Source organism: Peromyscus californicus, unplaced genomic scaffold (genome assembly GCF_007827085.1).
Source record: "Peromyscus californicus insignis strain IS unplaced genomic scaffold, ASM782708v3 Scaffold_4__1_contigs__length_199733344, whole genome shotgun sequence".
NCBI classification, from domain to species: Eukaryota; Metazoa; Chordata; class Mammalia; order Rodentia; family Cricetidae; genus Peromyscus; species Peromyscus californicus.
In genome coordinates, this window is record NW_026294562.1 from 94,730,068 (window position 1) to 94,739,576 (window position 9,509).

The following is a 9,509-nucleotide window of genomic DNA, read 5'->3' on the forward strand; positions in this document are numbered from 1 at the left end:
TTCTGAGTCCTGGAAAAGCAAGTACCCAGTTATCCCCCAGAGCCTGGGCTTGGTAGAGAATCCAAGATCCCTTGAGAGGTTGGGTCCCTTTGGCTGGTCACGGTCCTTTGTGATGGGGATAGTCCTTTTCTCATCCCTTCCATCTTTGGCACACAAACAGATTCCAGAAAGGAGGTGATCCAGAGGGTCTTGCCTGAATGTTTGCTACAGATTCTGGCCTATGTCTGCTGCTGTGGGATGTCTTTCTGTATGCTGTGAATATATGTGGCTCCCATTGGATAATAAATAAAGCTGTTTGGGCCTATGGTAAGAAAGCTTACAGCCAGGTGGGAAATCCAAGCGGAGATAACAGAGAGAAGAAGGGCGGAGTCAGGAGAGACGCCAGCTGCCAAAGGAGCAACAAGATGCCAGCAGACCTGTAAAGCCACGGCCACGTGGCCACATATAGATTAGTAGAAATGGGCTGAGTTAAGTTGTAAGAGCTAGCTAGCAAGAAGCCTGAGCCATTAGGCCATACAGTTTGTAATTAATATAAGCCTCTTAGTAATTATTTTATAAGAGGCTGCGAGAGCTTGGGTGGGAGAGATTGGTCTGGACCGTAGGGCTAAGCAGGACAGAGAAATTCCTGGCTACATTTGGTGGTGGCTGGTGTCTCTCTCGACCCCCTCCCTTTCTTCTCTCTGTATCTCTGTTTGGATTTCCCACCTGGCTGTAAGCTTTCTTGCCATAGGCCCAAACAGCTTTATTTATCATCTAATGGGAGCCACACATATTCACAGCATACAGAAAGACATCCCACAGCAGTCTGTTCTGTAGTGGGACTCTGTTGAGGGACTGGAACTTCCAGGTTTGGGACAAATTTGGTTTTGTCTCTCAGAGCTGAAAGATGCTTGGAGGGACTAAGGCAGGCTCTGGGTCATACGTCCTGACGTAGTGGGTCTCCCCACTGCATTTGGCGAACATAAAGACTTCCTATGGAAGATCCAGAGGGCTCCAAAGACTCTTAAGGCTCCCCTTTCTCCTATCTCAATGTCTGTGCTCATCTGCCAGCCTACGACATAGGTGAGATCTGGGGCCAGACACAGGGAGCAGAACAAAGAAGTGAGAAAGAATCCGAGATGATGCCTTCCCTGGTGGCACACACCTGTCATCCCAGCACTTAGGGAATAGAGGAGGAAGGATCCAAAGTTCATTGTCATCCTTAGCTACATAGTGAGGTCAAGGCCAGCCTGGGCTACATGGGACTGTGTCTCAAAAACACAACAGAGAGGGGCTGGGGAGAGGAGAAAACTATGAGGTGTGGAAGAAAGAAACAAGAAGAGGAATAGAGCGGGGATGGGAGAAGGGTCCAGAAAGAAGTGTCTAGCTGCTGGGATGAGCCCAATAGAAAGAGCAGTGTGGCATGGCACTCAAGTGCTGGCTCAGAAGCCAGGTGGGTGACATGGTTAGGACTGTAGGCTCACCACTTGGCAGCTGGGCAGTCTGGGGTGGGTTACTTGAATCTCGGTGTACAGAGGGGGGCCATCCTTTTCTTTAAAGAAGAATATTGACAATGCCTATTTTTCAAAGTTGTCCTGAGATTTAAAGATGACATGGACAGCACTCATGGCTTCAGACATGATGGTGAGACCAGAAAAGCACTTGGTGTAGGACCCTTGACCTTTTATAACTGCACCATGTCTACTGGTCTGACCTAGGTCTACCCTCCAGGACAGTTTCTGGGCCCCTCCTGTGCAAAGGCCTGACTCACTTCCACAGTCTTGGCCTAATCATTGCAGACTGTCTCTGGTACCTTTATGCTCTCTGGAGAGAGCATTGTACCCTGGAGCAGGGGGGACCAAGGGGACCCTCATCCCATACTAGCCAAGTGGGCTTTCATAGATAAGATTATACCTGACCCATTTCAGCCTTTTTGTGCTGTGTCCATCATTTGGTAGTTTTTTTTTTTAAAAAAAAAAAAAACAAAACACTAAAACTGAGGCCCCAGGAACTTTGTTAGTTATGCAATCTGGATTTGAACTCGGGCCTGGTCAGACTCCATCTTCCATGCAAGTTACTCAGAGATGAAAATCTCAGAGGCAAAGACCTGGGCAGTAGAAGTATCTGGGAACCCAGAAATGAATTTTACTCCTGACAGGACCATGGGCCTGATTGGGATGGGGAGATAATCAGTTGGTTAAATGCTTGCCTTGCATGCAGAGAACCTGCATTTGATTCCCAGAAGCACATTAAAAAGTGAGCATGTACTATACACTTGTAATCCCAACACTGGGGTGACAGGCAGGTGGATCCCTGGGGCCATCTAGCCAACCAGCCTGCCCTACTTGACAAGTTCCAGACCAATGAGAGACCATGTCTCTAAATGTAGAGTGGATGACTTCTAAGGAATGATGCCTAATGTTGTCTTCTGACCTTCATACCCATGAGCATGGATACAGGATTGTTCTTGGGTGAAGAAGACAGGGCCTGACATATTTGTCCTTCAGTGCATGTCTTAGCCAAGCATGTTAGCTCAGCCTGGCCTGCATTGGATGCTAGATAGGATAACCAGGGCAGTCTCCTCATCTACCCCCCAGCTTGGAGCCTATCAGGGAGGCAGGCCTCAATGCAGCGTTCTTCAGTCAGGAATTAAGTCTATGGTCAATCAACTGAAAAGAAGCTAGTGCCTGCCACATGCCAGGTTTGTTGTGAAGAGCCGAGGAGTGGAGGTACCAGGTGCAAGGCAATAGGGTAGAGGTTGGAGGAGGGACAGGAAACATATTCCAAGGCATAGAGCAGCAGAGAGAAGCTTATTTAGATCAAGAGGCCTTAGGATGGACAAAATGGATCAGTGAGTAAAGGAAAGGCATCTGCCATTAAGCTTGATGACCTAAATTCAATCCCTGGGACCCAGATGGAGAGGACTAGCTCCCATGTGTTGTCTTCTGACTCCCACAAGCACACTGTAGCATTTGTACACACAGAGATAGAGAGATAGAGAGATAGAGAGATAGATAGATAGATAGATAGATAGAGAGAGAGAGAGATAGATAGAGAGATAGGTGATAGATGGATAGATAGATAGAGAGAGAGAGAGAGAGATAGGTGATAGATGGATAGATGAATGGATAGATGGATGGATGGAAAAATGAATAGATAGAAAGATAGATGATAGATAGATAGATACATAGGTACATAGGTACATAGATACATAGATACATAGATAGACAGACAACAGACAGATATAATAGAGTGGCCTCTGCTCACCCATCCATAGAGACTACCTTACCTAAAGGGCTCACTCTGGGGACACTGAGGTCCAAAGAAATGATAGGCAAATACACACTGGATCCATCTAGCTTGACGACTTGACATCCTTAACCTCCTGCCTCTGCCTCCTCCCTGCCATGCTTTGTGCTCCAGTCTAAGACTGCCTGGACACAGTGGGTGGAGGACAGGAAGCTCCACGTAGCCCTGACACCTCCTCAGTTCACCTTTCCCTTTGTTTTCCAGATTAGTAAAAAATATTTTCCCTAAAATACAAAGAAATTGGGTTTGGGTTCTTGGCTGCCATCTCCCATCTATCCATCCCATCATGCTACCAGCTAGGGACACATTGGCTGGATCTATGGTTTCTGGAGATTCTCTTGGGGTCCTGGTGAGATTGTTCTGAACACTTAAGATTGCTACCCTGAGCAGAAGGTGCATCCAGAAAGCAGGTTTCTCTATACTCTGCATGACTAGTTTTCTAGGGAAAAAGACAATTTGCTATAAAAGCGGAATTAGCAATGCCCAAAGGGCCACAGGACATTGGGAGCTGGCAGGACTAGCCCCTGTTCTTTCCCTCTGGCCCTTCTTAACCTGCCTGGTTTGCTGTGATGGGGACGGAGGGGCTGTGAGCTGAGGCTAAGCCTTGGTACCCATTCTGTACTTTCCTAGCTCCTGGAACAGAACTAGCTTGAGGCTGCTTGGTTCGCCTTAGCTGTGACTTACAGGTGGGGTGGGGAGTAGGGGTGTCCACAGGGTTGTCTGCTGCTGATGACAGCACCCCCTAGAGGAGGGGTGTGTTGGCTGGCTCCTATGGACCTCATATCTTGCTTCAGCTTGGGTTTCATCCAGGGTCACAGCCTCTCAGAGTGAAGGAGTGAGGCTGTCTTTGCACAAAGGAGAGTAGGAGCGGTCACTAGTTCCCCCAGACTCAGGAGCACTGAGACCCCTGTTCCCAGTTCCCACAGGCTGGCTGGCTCTCTGCCTAGGGCTCCTGCAGCCCTAGCCTTTCCTGTACTCCTTCCCTGCACCTGCCTTCTTACTTAGGGCCTATGAGGGAAATAATCCTCGTGTTCATTATTTGACCCCCCCCCCTCCTCTGCCCCTCTGCTTTCATTAGAGACAAGAGAGCTAATTACCACCCCTCAGAGGCCCAGCTACAGGCCATTTAGAACTGACACAGCCCTTGAAATGATTTAAAAATCCCATTTTCCTGCAATGAAATGGGCCACCCTTCCCTCCTCATTAAGGCTAATTACTAAACGTTTCCCATTCAAGGAGGAGCCTTGCTCTCACCCTCCACCCAACCTCACCTCAGGAAATGGTTTCCCACAGAACCTTCCTGGGCGGCAGCAGAGGCTTGTCCCTATCTTGACTGGATTTTGAAGACCCACTATACCACAGCATCCTATTGAATCCCTGAAAGCGAAGGCTGGATGGAACAGGCAAGATGGGATCAGGCTGGTGGAGTTGGATGGAGTGGTGTTGAGAAAGAGGGGAAGATCTGCATGGTGAGGGGACACCAGCATCTCTGAAGCTTGCTGCAAAGCTGCTGACCCCAGACCAGAACATAAATGTGTTGCATCCCAGGCGGGGGGTCCGTCAAAGCTGGGGAAATGCCCCCACAGAGCTCTCCGTGGTGCTGGATTTTCCTAGCCAAGCCTTTTGGCTCAAGAGCAGATGGTTCCCTCCTTGGAACCAGAAAAGTACAAACAACAACAACAACAACAACAATAATACATTGTAAAATTAATAGAGTTTCTGTGGCTTTTCCTAGGGAGATCTGAAAAAATCTAGAGAGTGCCCTAGATGGGCACTGATAACAGACCAAAGAAATTATTCCACCTAAAGTCTAGCTTGGGAGACCAGTGGATTTGTTGGGGTTCTTTATAGGAACAGGAGTAACTTAAATGGAGCTGCATCACTGAAAAGCACACCCCAGCATGGAGGATGGCTGACAGAAGCTGCATCCCTGATGGGCAGCTGCACCAGAGTCTCCTCTTCCCAGAAATTGTTTACTGTTTTTATAAGCTTGTGAAGCTTGAGCCATTCTCGGAACCTTGGAAGCTTCGTTAGGTTCCTCAGTCTTGTCTGGGTTCAGGAGGGAACGTTTCAATTCAGAGGAAGTAGTTACAAAACACCAAATTAATAAATAATACTGCATTTTTTTTTCTGGGCAGCGTTTGGTATCGCTCAGGCTGACCTCAAATTCACTATGTAGCCAAGGATGACCTTGAACTTCTGGTCCTCCTGCCCCTACCTCAAAAGTACTGGGATTAGAAGTATGTGCTGCCACATGGTTTGTGCAGTACTGGGAATAAACCCAGGGCTTCATGCATGATAGACAAACACTATCAACTCAGCAACACCCCAGTCCTCATTCTTAATTTCAGTCTAAATTTGTTTATTTCCTAACATTTGTTCTTTGAATTTAGGGTTTCTAATTTAGGCTCTGAACTCCATCTGGCTCTGCTTTTCTGTATTTATTGAGGACTGGGAGACACAGTCCCTAAGGTTCTTCTCCTGGCATCTATCAGAAGTCTTTTATTTGCTTTCCAGAGGACATGTGGTGTAAACTGTCCCTGCATGCCTTCCTTCCAGCCTCACCGGTGAAATATGCACATTAATGTTTAGCTCCTAAGTGGAGGGGCAATATAAGGGAAAGTGGTATTACCTGTTCTGTTAGGGATGCCAAAGCCTTCTCAGTGTGCACTTAGGCCAAGCAGGAATCACACTCCACATTCCACTGCTGTTTTTGTCCCTGCTGACCCCCAGCAGCAGAGACACTTCAAAGAGTGGGGTGCTATACTCTAATATATTCTAAGTCCTCTTCTGGACTCTGTCAGTCCTGCTCACATTCAAGCTTTGCCTTCTGGTGTTTGTAAACAAATGTCCAGGCAAGGAGAAAAACTCTATGTAGAGGATGAAGCACCCATCTTAGAGTCCCCCAGTAGATGCATATTCCATGCTCCTGATCCATTTGGGTGACGCCTAGCTCTCCACAGCTCCTACCTCTGCTTAGTCTAAGCACGCTCCACTTGTCAATGTTCTACCCAGTCAAGACTGCAGATTCTCTCATGTCTCCAACTGCTGTATCTTCAAGGAGCGGCTTAATATTTATATCCTTTGGTATTTTCTGCCACAGGAATTAGCCCTCTTTGGAATTTTTGTGACACAATTCCCATTCCCCACTCTCACTATGCTAATGGTCCACATCTGAATTGTTCACTTTTGTGTCACCATAAATATCATGCCTGGTGGGGAGAACCCGAAGAAGGAAATACTTATTTCAGCTCATGGCTTCAGTCTGTCAAGGCAGCAAATGTGTAGTGCTAAGAGCATATGGCCGTTCACACAGTTGGGAACTAGAGGTCAGGCATCACCTTCAAATGCCCGCCCCTAATGACCTACTTCCACTACATAGGTCCCACAGCCTCCTCAAACAGTGCCATCAGGGAAACAGCTACCCAAAACATGAATCTAAAAGGAACACTTTAGTTTTGAACCATGACAATATCCAATATGCCACAGAGTTCTCTGTCCTAAGAGGCAAGAGAGCTGATGTCTATTCTCTCCTGGGCACCACCTACCTACATGGCAATTTGTGGTACCTTTCACCTGTGGGATGGGAAAGCAACCTCAAGAAGAGTGTGACTGAGGCAGAAAAAAGTGAGATGATTTAATCCATGCCCCCACTGCCATCCAGCCCTCCATCCTGCCTTCCATCTATCTTTTATTTAACCAGTGTCTAACACAGGTTAAGAGAGATGCAAAAGATAAATGAAGCCAAGGCCCTCCCCTCAAAAACTGCACAGAGAGAAGAGTCAGGAGCCAGCCTGTGGAAATGTCATAACTCATTGTATTCAGAACAGGCTGCAGCAAGAAGGAACAGGAGGGGACCAGCAGTCCAGGAGAAGAAAGTTTCTGAGCTCTCCAACACAGGTGGATGAACATGTCAGGCAGCAGTAGAGACACAGAGATGGGAAAGAGTGGGGCCCAGAGGCCCCAGAGGTGACCTGCTGATAACGGGGCTCTCTTATCAGGCCAGGGAAATAGGCCTTCACCCACAAGGCCACAGGAAAATGGCAAAGCTTTTTAGATGGACCAAGGACATGATTGGATCTGCACTCTCTGAGAGATCATTCATGGATGACATCAAGGACCACCCTGAGGGAACCCAGGAGTGGGGACAGAGTGGACAACAGCCTTGGAGACACTACTTCTATCATCCAGGTAAGGAGTGGGTGTTGCATCATTTGCTTCATGAGCCCTTGATGAACATTTTTGTGTTTTATTTAAAAAAAAATAAAATTTGAGGTAAGGGCTCTTCATGTAATTTAGGCAAGCCCAGAACTTTCTATGTATTCTAGCCTGGCCTAGAACTTGCAACCCACTGCTTCAGTCTCTTGAGTGCTGGGACTACAAGCTGTAGCTTGTACTCTTTTTTGTAGGGGAGGGGTAATCGAGACAAAGTCTCGTAGCCCAGATTGGCCTTAAACTAGTTATGTTGCCAAAGACGCCTTGAACTCCTGATTCTCCTGCTGCCACCTCTCAAGTACTGGGCTTCTATTAATCCACCCCCATGGTCACCTTGGCTACTTTTTTGTCTTATATCCATCAAAACTCCTTGGGAGTGTCAGAAGGTAGGTGCTCCCATTCAACCAAAGTTCCCTGGTTCTATTTTTCTCTGTTTAGATATCATCCCAGATTACCCACTAGGGATTTCAGCCACTCTTAAGTCCTCAGAAACCCCCCACCCACCCAAGAGAATAACATTAGGAGAGGTGTTCATACTGGACAGACGACTTTACCAAATTATGTGAGCCATGGTTCTCTTTTCTACCCTCTGCTAGCAGGGCATTTGGGACTTGCTGAGAAATGAGTTGAGAGTAATGTCAGTATCCCCAAATGGCAAAGATGGAACATCTTCCTGTGACTAGAGGGTCCAACTGCAATCAAAACAGGGTCAGAAATGAGGAATGCCTGGAGTAATGGCACCTGCCTACAATCCCACCACTCAAGAGTCTAAGGCAGGAGGATCATATAGTCAGTCCTGGGCCATGCAGATATTCCATTGAAAAGAAGGAAGGAAGGAGGGAGGGAGGAAGGAGAGAGGGAGGAAGGAAGGAAGAAAAGAGGGAGAGAAGGAGGAAGGAAGGAAGGAAGGAAGGAAGGAAGGAAGGAAGGAAGGAAGGAAGGAAGGAGAGAGGGAGGGGGAGAGAGGGAGGGAGGGGGAGGGAGGGAGAGAAGGAGACAAACACCTAGACAACCATTCCAGGTGATGTTTATCAGACAACTAGGTGAAATGTGTATCTCTCTTGAGACCTTATTGCCTGAGGAGAGGAGCCTTCAACATGTTGACTGTAGCTGGGACTAGAGTCCAGCTGTGGGACTATAAGTCCAGCTGTGGGACTAGAGTCCAGCTGTGGGCCCAGTGCAATGATCCAGTGGTCAACTAACAGCCAGAAGCTGTATGTCCTGCCGCTTCACAATGTATCTTGTTCAAAAACCTTAAGTTCCTTGCCCCTGAGTTAACTGTTGCTTAGAGACACCTCTGCCACTCTGGGGCCACTGACTCACCCCAGCAGTGCAGGGTTGTCCCAGCTGGAGTAGCACAGACCCTCCTCTTGCTCAGTTTTCTAACAGCTCCACCGACTGGGGACTGACTATTACTATCCACACATTACACTCGAGAACGTGACTTGTGACTTGCCACACCCCAGCCTCTGTGGGTGAATCTGAGACTTCTCAGGGCCTGGTGCTCCCAGGGGGACATAGTTATCCTTTCTGGAACCTAGGGTGCCCTGTCTGGTGAGATGATTCCTGTGGAAGGATGGGAGCACATTGATTAAGGAAGTGGGGGAGTTTAAGTCACACTGATTCCAAGAACTGGCCCAAAGGAATAAACAGAGGACTCCAGGTAGCTGAACAAGGGTGGCTGCTGGGTCAGTGGAGGCCCTCTCCATCCTCTGAATGATCATTGCCTTCCCAAGTCCATGACTAGACACTCTCCTCTACCTTGCCCTGGAGGCAGAAACTGGGACAGTCAGTTCTCCAAGTGTGGCCAGGTGACTCGTATCCCCCCCCCCACCACCAAATTTGAGCTCTCACTCCTCTAGGAAACTAGAAGTAATGTCCCCTAATGACCCAAGATGTGACGCAGTTCCCAGGGAGGCCAGCAGGAGGCACTCCACTATGTCACACTAACAGAAAGGCAAAGTGAGCTTCAGTGTTTCCCTAGCAGTTGGCTGAAAGCCTCCTCT